Consider the following 14,939-nt stretch of genomic DNA (forward strand, 5'->3'; position numbering starts at 1 on the left):
CCAACACACCCTTCTTGTGTGTAACCTGTGCTATTCATTGTATATCAGGGCCTGGCACATTGTAGTTCAGTTCAGTTCAGTTGCTCAGTCGTGTCCGACTCTTTGCAACCCCATGAATCACAGCATGCCAGGCTTCCCTGTCCATCACCAACTCCCGGAGTTTACTCAAACTCATGTCCATCGAGTCCGTGATGCCATCCAGCCATCTCATCCTGTCGTCCCCTTCTCCTCCTGCCACCAATCCCTCCAAGCATCAGGGTCTTTTCCAGTGAGTCAACTCTTCACATGAGGTGGCCAAATTACTGGAGTTTCAGCTTTAGCATCAGTCCTTCCAAAGAACACCCAGGACTGATCTCCTTCAGAAGGGACTGGTTAGATCTCCTTGCAGTCCAAGGGACTCTCAAGAGTCTTCTCCAACACCAAAAGCATCAATTCTTTGGCGCTCAGCTTTCTTCACAGTCCAACTCTCACATCCATACATGACCACTGGAAAAACCATAGCCTAGACTAGACGGACTTTTGTTGGCAAAGTAATGTCTCTGCTTTTGAATATGCTATCTAGGTTGGTCATAATTTTCCTTCCAAGGAGAAAACGTCTTTTAATTTCATGGCTGCAATCACCATCTGCAGTGATTTTGGAGCCCAAAAAAATAAAGTCTGACACTGTTTCCACTGTTTCCCCCATCTATTTCCCATGAAGTGATGGGACCAGATGCCATGATCTTAGTTTTCTGAATGTTGAGTGCACATTGTAAGCACTTAGCAAATCATTGTGGAATAAACTAATTCATTTCTTTTTTCCTTCCTTCCTCCCTCTTTCCATCCTTGTTTCTTCTATGGCTTCACATTTTCTGAAGGACTCCTGTGCCAAACAGTTGCTTAGCACTGGAAGTACAAAGAGAATTAAACAGATACCCTGCCCTCAAGACACCCACAGTCTAGAAGGAAGATTGCCAAGTAACAGGAGAGTTCTAATACTGGGAAGAACATGAGCTCCTTAGGGGCAAAAACCAGTCCTAATTCCCCACATAGTTCCTTATTTTTTTTCAGGGCCAGGAGCTCAATGGGTATTTAGTGTTTGTGGAGCAAAATATTTGTTGAATGGAGTATATCCTACCATGACAAGCAGGCCACAAACTGCAGAAGCAAAGGAAAAATGATCCTAAGATAATAAGGGAGCTACGAGCAGTGGGATGTGCCCCAAGAGCTGGAAAAGCAGGGGCGATGGCAAGAGGCCAGGACCTGCTGGGCTGTCAGAAGCAGTTCAGCCAAAGCATGGAGTCATGACAGGGCTTATGACTTCCATGATTGCCACGGTGAGCAATCCAGTTTGCTCACAACATCAACATCAATCACAATATCAAGTGAGAGGAAGACTCCAGACGGTCCAAGTCCCATTATAGCGGATCTTTAGAGCCTGCTTAGAGTCTACGTTTTGCTAGACGCTGGAGAACCATGACAGGTTGTGACAAATATGAAGTGGAAGTTCATCCAGCTCAAACCTACTGTAATAGACTCTTCCCTGTGTTGCGGATGTTGATTTGACCGGAACCAATTTCAGGGTGGGAATCTGGATTCAGTGTGTTCTGCTGGACAGTCTCCATTTGCCCATCCAGATCTACCTTCCCCGTATCTCATCTGACTCTCTGCCCCAGAAGGCTGACCTTATAAAGAACATCAGTTGGCCCCCTTGTGCTCTGGCTTTCAGCTGGATTTGGCCAGTGGGAACCACCAGTAGGAGATCAGGAAGTGGGAGGAGAGCGAGGTTCAGATATTGGCTCCCCCGGCTCCATCAGTGTCAGGTGGCTGTGGGTTAATGAAACTCCTCCGAAGGCCACAGCTCCTGAAAAGCGGCCCTCTCTATATGGCTACACCTTTTGGTTGCATAGCTGGTCCTTCCTCTCACTCCTTTAGGCCTGAGGACAGTTAAAATCCCCCTTCTGTTATTAGCTCTGTCTAGCTAGGTAGTGCTAGACAGGATTGAGCACTGTCCTTTGTTGCTTTCTCTAACCCTGTCTGTAACTCCTTAAATAATTATTCTTCTCAAATTGACCAGTGTGAGTGTGCCAAGAATCTTATACGAATACCTACCATATGCCAAGCACAACCTGAGATGTTTTACATACATGTCTTTCAAGAAATCCTCCCAAACAAATCTTCAGGTAAATATTAATATTTCCATTTACAAATTGTAAACATACTTGAAGTTCACAAATTTTAGATAACTAGTAAAAGCCATCTTCTACAACTTGGAATCTTCCTGTTTAGAACAGTACCTGACAGCCCCTTGACTGAATGTATGAATGACTACAAGACTGTGCATGCCGAATACTAATATGAGCATTAGAGGCCACAGGGGTGTTTGAAATGCAGTGGTGGGAGGAGCGGCTTTTGAATCAGAAAGAGCAGAATCCTAATTCAACCAAGTGGGGTTTATTCCAGGTATGCAGGGCTGGTTCAATATTTAATATAATCCATTGTATCAATAAACTAAAAAAGGAAAATCACATACTCATATCAATAGAGGAAGAAAACCTATTGGAAAAAATCCAACTCATGGTAAAACCCATTCATGAACATGAAAGGACCTAGGGATTGTCATACTGAGTGAAGTAAGTCAGACACAGAAAGACAAATATAATATGATATCGCTTATTATGTGGAATCTTTTTTTTTTTAAAGGGTACAAATGAACTTACAAAACAGACATAGAGTACCTGATATAGAAAACAAACTTATGGTTGTCAAAGGGGTAGAAGGCAAAGAGATATATTGGGAGACGGGGATTGATATATATACACTCCTCCTCTTCTTGGGCAGTGTTCATCCATGTCGACTCTCTGTGACCCCATGGACTGCAGCCCACCAGGCTATATGCACACTGCTGCTGCTGCTGCTACTAAGTCGCCTCAGTCATGTCTGACTCTGTGCAACCCCAGAGACGGCAGCCCACCAGGCTCCCCGTCGCTGGGATTCTCCAGGTAAGAACACTGGAAGTGGGTTGCCATTTCCTTCTCCAATGCATGAAAGTGAAAAGTAAAAGTGAAGTTGCTCAGTCATGTACAACTCCTAGTGATCCCATGGACTGCAGCCTACCAGGCTCCTCCATCCATGGGATTTTCCAGGCAAGAGTACTGGAGTGGGGTGCCACTGCCTTCTCTGATATACACACTACTATATATAAGATAGATAACTAATAGGGACCTTCTATTAGTTATCCTATTAGTTAGGGACACAGGGAACCCCTCAATACTCTGTAACGGCCCATATGGGGAAAGAATCTTAAATAAGAGTGGATATATGTATAACTGATTCACTTTGCTATACACCTGAAACTAACACAACATTGTAAATCAACTATACTCCAATAAAATTTTTTTAAAAATTAAAAACCCCATTCATGATGAAAACTGGGTAAACCAGGAATGCACAGGAACTTTCTCAACTTGATAAAGACTATTTACAAAAATCCTACAGCTTATACATCATATTTAATGATAAGAAAATGAAAATTTCCCACTAAGTTCAGGTACAAGGCAAGGATCTCCCTTCTCATTGCTCCATTTAACATCATACTGGAAGTCTTCACTAATGCAATAAGACAAGAATAAGAAATTCTAAAGTACACAGTTTGGGAAGGAAGACATAAGGCTGTTTGCAGATGACATGATCATCTAAGTAAAAAATTCGGAATAACTAACAAAAAAGAAAAAGAAAAAAGACTCCTGAGACTATAAGGCAATCATAGAAAAGTTGCAGATAAAAAGTTAATGTATAAAAGTCAGTTCCTTTCCTATATGCCAATAATGAATAAGAGGAATTTGAAATTAAAAACACTACTACTCAAGAAAATAAAATACTTAGGTATAAATCTTACAAAATATGTAAAATATCTAAATGAGGACCACAAAACTTTGATGAATGAAATCAAACAAGAACTAAAGAAATGGAGAGATACTCCATGTTTATGGCTAGGAAAGCAAAGTGTAGTCAAAATGTCAATTCTTCCCAACTTGAGCTACTGATTCAGTGCACTTCCAATCACAATCCCAGAAAGTTATTTTGTAGATACCAACAAATTGATTCTAAAGTTTATACGGAAGGGCAAAAGACCCAGAGGAGAAAGCACAGTACTGAAGGAGAACAAAACTGAAGGACTGACACTCCTCAGCTTCAAAACTTACTATAATACTACAGTCATCAAGACAGTGCGCTATTGGTAAAAGAATTGCAAATTATCAATGGAACAAAACAGAGATCCCGGAAACATATCCCCATAAATACTATCAACTGATCTGTGACAAAGAAGCCAAGGGAATACAATGGAACAAACACAGTCTTTTCAACCAATGATGGTGGGACAACCGGCCATCCATCCATATGCAAAAAAAAAAAAAAAGAGAGAGAGAGAGAGAGAAAAGAAGAATCTTTACACAAACTCCTTCACAAAAATTAACGCAAAGTAGATCACAGATCTAATTGTAAAATGCAAAATGATAAAACTCTCAGAAAATACACAGGGGAAAACCTAGGTAACTTTGAATATGGTCATGCCTTTTTAGATACAGGACCAAAAACAAAATCCTTGAAAGAAATAATTGATAAGCTGAATTTTGTGAAAAGTAAAAACTTCTTCTCTGTGAAAGACCACGTTAAAAGAATGAGCCACAGACAAGGAGAAAATATTTGTAAAAGACACATCTGCTGCTGCTGCTGCTAAGTTGCTTCAGTCATGTCCGACTCTGTGCGACCCCATAGATGGCAGCCCACCAGGCTCCCCTGTCCCTGGGATTCTCCAGGCAAGAACACTGGAGTGGGTTGCCATTTCCTTCTCCAATGCATGAAAGTGAAAAGTGAAAGGGAAGTCGTTCAGTCATATCCGGCTCTTAGCAACCCAATGGACTGCAGCCCACTGCAGCCTGCGGCTCCTCCGTCCATGGGATTTTCCAGGAAAGAGTACTGGAGTGGGGTGCCATTGCCTTCCATCTAGTAATAAACTATTGTACAAAATATATGAAGAACACTTAAAACTCAACAATAAGAAGGCAAGCCCAATTTTGAGAGAGAGGTCATCAAAGAAAATGCTGTACTGTGCCCACTTGCTCAGTTGTGTCCGACTCTTTGCGACCCTAAGGGCTGTAGCCTCCCAGTCCATGGAGATTCTCCAGGCAAGAATACTGGAGTGGGTTGCCACGCCCTCCTCCAAGGGATCTTCCCAACCAAGGAATCAAACTCAGGTCTCCCACATTGCAGGCAGATTCTTTACCATCTGAGCCAGGGAAGCCCATGAATACTGAGGTGGGTAGTCCTTCTCCACAAGATCCTTCTCCAAAGGATCTTCCCGACCCAGGAATTGAACTGGGGTCTCCTGTGTTGCAGGCAGATTCTTTACCAGCTGAACTGCCAGGGAAGCCCATCAAAAAAGATATACATATGGCAAATAAGTATTGGGATGTCTAAAAAAGCTCATCCAGATTTTTCCAACAACTTATGGAAAAGTTCAAATGAACTTTTGGGCCCACCCAATATGTGAATCGATGCTCCACATCATATGTCATCAGGGAAATGCAAATTAAAATAATAACATACCACTGCACACCTATTAGAATGGCCAAAATCAAGAATGTTGACAATACTAAATGCTAGTGAGGATGTGGAGCAACAGGAGTTCTCATTCATTGCTGGTGGGAATACAAAATGTACAGACACTTTGAAGATAGTTGGATAGTTTCTTATAAAAACAAAACATACTGTTACTGAATGATCCAGCAACCACACTCCTTGGTATTTAACCAAAGGAGCTGACAACTTATGTTGACACAAAAACCTGCACGTGGATGGATGCTCATAGCAGCTTTATTATTATTTATAACTGCAAAAAAATTTGGAGGCAACTGAGATGTCTTCAGTAGGTGAGTGGATAAATACACTGTGGTACATCCAGACAAGGGAATATTACTCAGTGCTAAAAAGAAATGAGCTATCAAGCCATGCAAAGACATGAATGAAACTTAAATGCATATTACTAAGTGAAAGAAGTCAATCTGAAAAGGCTACACACTATGATTATAACTACATGATATTCTACAAAAGGCAAAACTATGGAGACTAGTAAAAGGTTACTAGCTGCTGGAGTAGGCAAGGGTGAGGAGGAAGAGGAGATGGAATAGACAGAGCACAGAGGATTTTTAGGGTCCTGAAAATACTCTGTATGATATTATCATGAAACACATAAATCATTATACATTTGCCCAAACCCATAGAAGGTACAACACCAAGAGTGAACTCTAAGGTAAATTATGGACTTTACCTTAGAGTTTATGGACATGTAGTTTTGTCCTCGGTAAAAAATGTACCATTCTGATGAGTGATATTGGCAGGGGGCTGTGCATGTGTAGGGGCAGGGCTATTATTAGCAACCTCTGTACCTTCCTCTCAATTTTGTTGTAAATCTAAAACTGCTCTTAAAAAAATACTCTAACTCCACTACTGACTAGATCTCTTAGCCTTAATTCCTTATGTGGACATTTGGATAAAAATTCCTACTACATAATATGGTTATAAGGTGTAACCAAGATAATATTCACAAAGTATCCAGAATACAACAAGTATTTTATAAATGATAGACTTATTTTACACAGAAAATATACATATATATTCTATATAGTCATATATATATCTCATCCTGATTAGTACTCAGATCAGTGATGAAAACCACATTATCGGACAGATAGCCTCAATCAAGTACCCTTTTCTTTTACTTACAAATGACTGCTTCACACATACACACAAATGTAGTAGCCAGTTGAAGTTGTTAGTTACCTTATTAGTTAAACGGAGTTGCCAGTGCTTAAAGCTTCCTATTTAGACTGGGCCTCGGTCTTCTGGTCCCCGGGTTATATTCAGCCCTCCCAGCGCCTCACTGTAGAGTCTAAAGAACGTCTTGCAGTCAGTAGAGAGGATACTTCTGTGTTTTCCTCTTCAAGCTCCAACTTCTTCGATTGGAAGCAGCAAACCTTTCCAAGACACATGACAGTTACTCACTTAGGAGAGAGCCACAGGTCTTTCCTGGCTGGCTTTGCCAACTCCTCTTTTTAATTGTTTCTGGGGGAGGGAAAAACTTCATGTTAATGGAATTCCAAAAAAGAATGTTATGGTGACAAAGCGGGGAGAAAGCTCAGACAATGGGAGGAAATGGTGAAAGATTCCCTTTCATCTTCTAACAGCCGTTTGGGGCTGCACATGCCCTGCCCTGGGAACAGACTCCCAGGGCAAGGTTCACTGCGATGAGCAGCCCACATTTTGTGAGTGCATAGTTACTCTTCCTTCCGTTTGTTAAAAATATTTTTCTAACCAGGTCTCCGGAATTGAGTATAAACACTGCAAGAATGGTTTCATTCTTTCCAAAACAGCATTTCCCTCTCAGCATCTATCTAACGCCCCTGTTGAGAATTTGAGTATCTAGATAAATGGACCCAGGCCTTTGAGATCTTGGGAAAAAAGAGGTGTGACATAACAGAACACGTAAGCTCTGTTCTGGTTCTGTTTCATTTCCCAAGCAACCTGGTGAAAAGCAAGGCCTAGGGGAATCTAGGGCAGGGCTCTGCCCTGCTCTTCATCGGTGCTGGAGTCTCAGCCATGCGAAGAAAATGGGGTGGTGTGAAGGCGGCAGATTTGAACTGAAAAGCCCTGCTTTTGCAGCCTGTCTCCTGCATTTATTTGCAAGGCACTCATCCAGGCAATGGGGACAATTACCTCCACTCTCAGAGCTGGCGAGAAGATCCAAAAATACTGTGCCTGAGACTTCCCTGGTGGTCCAGTGGCTAAGACTCTGCACTCCCAATGCAGGGGACCCAGGTTCAATCCCTGGTCAAGGAGCTAGACACCACAAGCCACAGCTAAAGACCCCATGTGCCACAACTAAGATGGGCTGCAGCCAGATAAGTAAATAAATAAATAATTCTTAAGTCCCTTTATCCTGTACATTAAAAAACCACTTTGCCTCCTGGTTTGGCCTCTCGGGGCTGGTTTCTCTGATGGGGTGCAGGGCTGGAGCTGGTTGACATGCGTGGTGTCCCCACCCCACCCCACCCCTGCAGCTGCTTCTAACAAGAAACAGTGAGCTCCTTGAAGCTGTTGGCTACCGACTTGAAGTCACCCTAACTTGAATCTTCGAGATCCACCACTTTCTCACAGGGTGGGGTATAACTTCTCCAATAGAAAGGTTCCCCAAATCAAGGGGTCTGCCACTCTCTTGTTTTAATTTATTTTTTGGTCTAGGAATAAAGAACCACCACAAGTACAGTAACACAGATGTTGTTGGGAGTGATTGCTGAGAAGAATGAGGAGGAAGAGAGCCGGTGTGACACAGCTGCTGGGGAGACCAGACTGGCTAGAGGAGCTGGCTGAGCCAAGGAGAGCTAAATCGTTTCAGTTGCGGCCAGCTCTTTGCAACCTTATGGACTGTAGCCCACCAGGCTCCTCTCTCCATAGGATTCTTCAGGCAAAAATACTGGAGCAGGTTGCTATGCCCTGCTTCAGGGGATCTTCCTGACCCAGGGATCAAACCCGCATCTCCCACAGATCCTGCATTGCAGGTGGATCCTCTACTGCTGAGCCACCAGGTTGAGCCAATAGAAACCCTTTCTAACCTGGCTCAGGCATCTCCTCCGCCAGGAAGGCTTCCCTGAGCACATCCTCCAGCCTGAGATGGGTACCCTCCAGGCACCAATCCCCTGTGCTCACTTCAGTCACAACACTTACGCATGGGGCACTGTATGTTTCCAATTGTTCTCTTTGTGAGCAAGTGATGGGAAATTATTAATCTTGTGAGCCCAACAGTGGGCATAGTGCTTGTCACACAGTACTTTTGCCCAAAATGTTAAATGCTCTGGAATGAATTGCTGTCTACTTGATTAAGTGAGCGTGAATTCACCTCTGCTAATAGCAGTACCAAGGAGGTACCGTCCCTCACTGGGACACAGTCACACGCAATGCTGAAAATCAAATGGGTGGTAACTACATGGAACCATGGAAATCATCCCACTCATGGTTCATGGCAGGAAGGACCCAGTCAGTGGAGGATGAGTCGGGAAAGCAGGACCAGCCTCCTCCCTCTCTCTGCCCACACCAAAGAAAAGAGAATGGGCGGCAGGGTTCCAGCTCATGAGGCTTGAGTTCGAGTCTAACTCTTGCCCTAGGAAGACCTGAGGTGTCAAGCAGGGAAAGTAAGGCAGATGCCCAGGAATTTAGACTAGACAGATTGATGTGAGGGAGAAAAATTATAGCTTAGAGGTTGTAAGAGTGCCAGGATGGATCTAGCTTGTTGGCAGTAAAATTGTCCCTTGGCCCAAAGGGCTGCTGCTACTGACAGTCAACTAAGAGAACACAGGATGGCAGAAGCAGACACGGGGAATGCCTTCATCACAGTGATGCTAACACAGCGAAAATATTCAGGCTCTGTTTAAAACTTATCAGTACAGATCTCCGGGGAGCTATATTTTTATTAACTTCCTCTTTGGGACTGTGTAATTGAAGGCAATCAGAAAAAGAAAATTATTTCATTCTGAAATTATCTCTCTTCTCTCAGTGCCAAAGATGTGAGATCACCTTGTACCTTAAATAGAAAAGTCTCCATGCTACAAACTGTGCAAAAATGAAAGATCAGAAGATGGATAAGATAGGGCCCTCATTTGTCTGGGTTCCTCTCATGTGTAAGCAAGACAGAAGCTGGGGGTTGGGGGATGGGGGTGGATAGTCTGCTCAGAAGAGAACATATGGGAAGCCTGGCCAAAGGCTTTCCTTGAGTGCTTTCAGCCAAGAAAGGAGGAAAAAGTAGAGAAGTTCTTTCCATGAGATGCTTCATGACAGTTCACAGGTATAGATCAAGGTTTATCAACCCTTGACACTATTGACATTTGGTGCTAGATGATTCTTTGTTGTGGGGCCATCCTGTGCACTGCAGGAGGTTAAGCAGCATCCCTGGTCTCTGCTCACTAACACCAGTGACAACCAAAGATCCCTCCAAATGTTACCAAACATCCCTGAAGGGGCAAAATTACCCATCCCACCTCCACCTCAAACTACTAGAACTACTGGTCCAGACGAACAATGAAACTTATAGTCAAGTCTGAGCTTGGATAGGGCTTCCCAGTAGAGATCTTGGACATGTTGGAGGCTCTGGACAACATACAGTCCTACTGACATCGTGGGCACTATTATTACTAGACTGTCTTCTCAACATCCAAAAATTGAATCAGAGAAAGAACTAAAACCACAAAATTCATGAAGAAAGTCTACTCAAAATCTAACTCAAGGAAAATATGAAATTAAGCACCAAATTCAATTCTGAACTCCTTGGAAGCCAAGATAGAATGGGAAATTTAAAGACATTATAGTTCTTGTTTTCAGATTAGAGTAAGTATACCTTTTCTATTTGTCTGAAGAAACTCAATTCCCTCCTATAACTGAACTTTATGGGGGATTTATCAGAAGATCCTTATAGAAAGATTACTGAAAAAATGTAAGGACTAGATAAATGGCAATATAGCAATGAGGTAGGCAGAGTAGAATTAGGGCCCCACATATCCTAGAAAAGAGCAAAATACAGTTTTTTCATCTATGTAGCCAGTATTTCTTGCTCACCATCTACATATCCAGCACCACACTAGAAACAGTTTGGATATAGGTCTATAGACACTGGAGCTGTATCTCTGAATAAGACAAAAAGTATCCTGGTTTTCCTAGAGCTTACACTCTTTTTGGATCAGAATGAACTACTTAATTGTGTGTCTTTAAACAAGTCATTCCATCTTGGGGTCCCTAAATTTCTCCAACTGTAAAATGAGAATAATACCTACAACAGGACACAACTGATACTGTAGGTGTTCTTTGAAGGCTTAACATCCTTTGAATGTTTGTTTAGCACTTATTTGCTCCCCTGGTGGCTCAGAAGGTAAAAAATCTGCCTGCAATGCAAGAGACACTTGTTGTATCCCTGGGATGGGAAGATCCCTTGGAGAAAAGAAAGGCAACCTGCTCCAGTATTCTTGCCTGGAGAATCCCATGGACAGAGGAGCCTGGAGGGCTACAGTCCATGGGGCCACAAAGACTGGGACATGACTGATCACACATGAAACAGCATCAACAAAAAGCCAAACAATCAGCAGACGAGACGTCTGAGGGTCTGAGGCTGCAGAGCAAGCTAAAGAGCATAGAGAGTCAAGGGCAACCAGAAACTCTACACCCGGCCACTCTGCCCCTACCCATGGATTCCAGAGGAAGCTCAGTCCCTTCCCCCATTCTCCCCCACCTCCTCCATCCTGGCTTCCGCTGCCCAGCCAACATTATTTTCTGGGCCCCTTTAATTTGGAGGCTTTTAGGGCCATATCCTGCCATCAATTTGGGGGTTGACTTCAATGAATGTTCTGTGCAGGGCGGGAGAGGGGCAGGATGCAGCTTTCTCCTGGCGGGCCCTGATACAATAGGGTTTTCTACTGAGATCAATGGATTAATTGCCAACGCTCCATTTGGGGCCATAAGGAGTTGCTTTGTTTTCCCATAGTCGGCAGTTGGGGCTAGGCGGCCAAATTTCATTTTTGAAAAGTCAGGGAAAACAATTTGGTAAAAAGGGGTGGGGGCGGAGGGGTACGGGAGAGCAATTTTGCTCATTGCACTAAAGGTCAATAACAATTATAGTGAAAATTCAGAAGGCACATTTGTTCTCTGACTGAGGCCCTGTCTGGAAAATTCCATCCAGAAACAATTTGCTGTCTCTCCTCTTGTTTCCCCTCCTCCACCGAGCTCTCTCACCACTAAGGCCCCAGCCAACCACACCATGCCCACCCTCTCACCCCTCCCTCCACATCAGAAACTCTGTCCCCAGGAAGAGGCCTCAAATGTTGAGAAGGGAGAGGAGAGTCGTGAATTCTCTCCCTTTCCCTCAGGAGGTTGAGGAAAGCATAAAAAAAAAAAAAAAAAAAAAAAAAAGGCATCCTTTCTTTCTCCCTGCAGTGGTGGGAATGCTTACAGCCTGGGTAGGCAGGAGGTAGAGCTCTAATTCTGCCATTTAACAGCTAATAAACTTGGGTAAGGGGTTTCCAGGTGGCTCAGTGGGCAAAGAATTCACCTGCCAATGCAGGAGATGCACATCTGATCCCAGGTCGGGAAGATCCCCTGGAGGAAGCATCGCTACCCACGCCAGTATTCTTGCCTGGAGAATCCCATGGACAGAGGAGCCTGGCAGGCTACAGTCCCTAGGGTCTCAAAGAGTCAGACACAACTGAAGCAACTGAACACACACAAACTTGGGAAAATCCAGCTCTCTGAGCATCCACAGGGTCATGAGTACAATGGGAACAGTAATGGTGACCTGCTGAGATGACTGAACAGTTAGTTGAGATATGACATGCAATCTGCACTGGAGTTGAAACAGAAGCCTGGGGACTTCCCTGGTGGTCCATTGGTTAAGTATCTGCCTTGCCATGCAGGCTACGCAGGTTTGATCCCTGGTCAGGGAACTAAGATCCCACATGCTGAGAAGCAATAAGCCCTCACACCACAACCAGAGAGTCCTTATGCTGCAATGAAAGATCTCACATGACACATGAAGATCCTGTGTGCCGTAACTAAGATCCTATGCAGCCAAGTAAATGAATAAAAGAAAGGCTAATTACAGCCTAAAACAGGAGGCTCCCCCTGTGCGGAAACATTCCCTGCTAACCTGTTCCCATACCAAGCCCTCCACTTTCTAGACCCTCTGGCTTTTTCAGCCTTAATGCCCACTCCACTCTCCCTTCTCTGTACTTAATCTCTCCTTCATCCTCACTGTGGTTCTAATTCTGGACTCTACTCTGGAATACACGCATTCACATCCTACCCATCCAATGACTGAGCTTAATCAACAGTTTGATTCTGTCAGCTACAGTGCATTGATTCTCTTCTCTACACATAGCACATTGCTTCCAAATGCCCTCTAAGTCCCACATTCTGCTTAGCTGTAGTTGTCTCAATCATACATGTGTTTATTAAACATTTAGAATCGTGGTTAAGAACTCCAGCTCTGGGATCAAGACTGCCTGTGTTTGTAATTCAACCCCACTTCTTGTCAGCTCTGGGATCTTGGCTGTTTCATGCCTCAGTTTCCTCATTTGCAAAATGGGAGTAATGATTGCAACTATCGCAGAGGTGTCTGGTAAAGCTAAGTGAGATGAACCAGACAATGTAACACATGGAGAATCATTCAAAGGATGCTTGGAATTTGCTCAATAAGTCCTGGATAATGTTATTATTAAAAACCCAGTCTGTTTCAGGGTCTAGGGATTCAATGATAAAGAAGACAAGCTTTCCTTCAACAAATATGTAAGTGCCTTCTATATGCCAGGAACTGTTCTACTTCTAGTAGGAAGGGGAGAGGAGTAGAGATAGATAATAACAAACCAATAAGTATAACAACAAGAACAATGTCATCCTGTTAAAAGTTCTGTTTTGCAAATTACAACAGATTGAAGTGATAGAGTGTAGAGGGTTTTTTAGATGGGAGGCCAGGGAAGGTCTCTCTCTTTTTTCAGAATATATATGTTTTAGCATTTATTTTATTATAAGAATTTCAAACATAAAAATAAGCAGACAGAGTAACATAATGAAAACCCCCTATCACCCAGCTTCAACAACGGTCAGTCCATGGCCAATCTTGCCTCATTTGTGCCCCATACACTTCTCTCCTTCCCATATTTTAAAAATTTATTTTAGTTGGAGAATAACTGCTTTACAATGAATAATTGCTTTACAATGCTGTGTTGGTTTCTGCCAAACATCAACATGAATGAACCATAGGTATACACATGTCCCCTCCCTCTTGCACCTCCCTCCCACCTCCCACCTTACCCACAACCCCCCATCATCACCCCATCCCCACCCCCAACCCCTCCCACCACCTCCCCCACCCAGGCTGTCACAGAGCACCAGGCTGAGCTCCTCCCAGGAAGGTCTCTTTGAGGAGGTGGCATTTAGGCTGCAGTGTTCCCAGTCCTGAAGGGACTGTTAGTGGTGGGTGTATACTAGCTGCCCTGCTTGATTTGGTGCTCCTGAGAAGAGGAGACGGTCATGTTCATCTCTGTCCCTCCCCACACCAAATTCTGCAATCAGCATGCAGTATATACAGATGAATGGAGACACTGAATTTGAACCTTGACTCTCACTCCCTCAAGACAAGAGCAAGGGAGGGCGTGGCTCGGGGGCAGCGGTCAGTTAAGGATATAAGGATGACGATGCGGATGGAAATGATAACGGATTGACTGGGTGGCAAACACCCTTATGTTCTTTTGAAGGAGCTGTAGGGTGTGAGCACCACAGCTTTGGAGTCAGGCAAAGCTGGATTTGCATCTCAGCCGGAAACACTACGGCCTCACTCCGATCTTCTATAAAATAGACCCAATTACACCTCATCCCAGGTGGATTATTAATACTGCAAAAGACCTTGAAGGTAAAGTAGCTTCATGGAGTAGACATTCCATAAGTATTCATTCTCCTCCCCGCTATGTCAGACCCCTGAGGCCAAGAACTACATTCCTGGACTCATCACACAGAAACATGTATAGGAAAATATACAATATTCTAGAGACTACTTGTTCATCTCCTATTCAAATGCTATAAAATGTTTTTCCAGGGAAATAAAATAGTAGGAAAAAGGAAGGATGCTTTAAAAAAAAAATTCTTCTCTGCTGCCCTCAAAAAGGAAAAAAAATGGTTTCCAGAACATCAAACGCTCCTCAAAGAATCAATATTTTTTGATGATGGAAGTATGAATAATCAGACACATGGATTACATTTCCTTAAATTATGCACAGCCCAAAAACCAGGAGGGAAGGGAACGTGCTGGTAAAGTTTTTTTCACATTTTATTAAAACCTCAAGGTCTGAGGAACACTTTCATGGTTATTA

The 14,939-nt window shown here is 43.4% G+C and overlaps 1 non-coding gene across 1 annotated transcript; it reads left to right on the forward strand.

Moving 5' to 3' along the window:
- Window positions 1-7,805: 7,805 nt before the first annotated feature.
- On the forward strand, window positions 7,806-7,878 carry TRNAG-CCC (transfer RNA glycine (anticodon CCC)). The gene has a single exon. It is a non-coding gene; the product is annotated as a tRNA-Gly (tRNA).
- Window positions 7,879-14,939: the final 7,061 nt, after the last annotated feature.

The sequence above is a fragment of the Budorcas taxicolor genome, chromosome 3 (assembly GCF_023091745.1).
Source record: "Budorcas taxicolor isolate Tak-1 chromosome 3, Takin1.1, whole genome shotgun sequence".
Classification (NCBI taxonomy): domain Eukaryota; kingdom Metazoa; phylum Chordata; class Mammalia; order Artiodactyla; family Bovidae; genus Budorcas; species Budorcas taxicolor.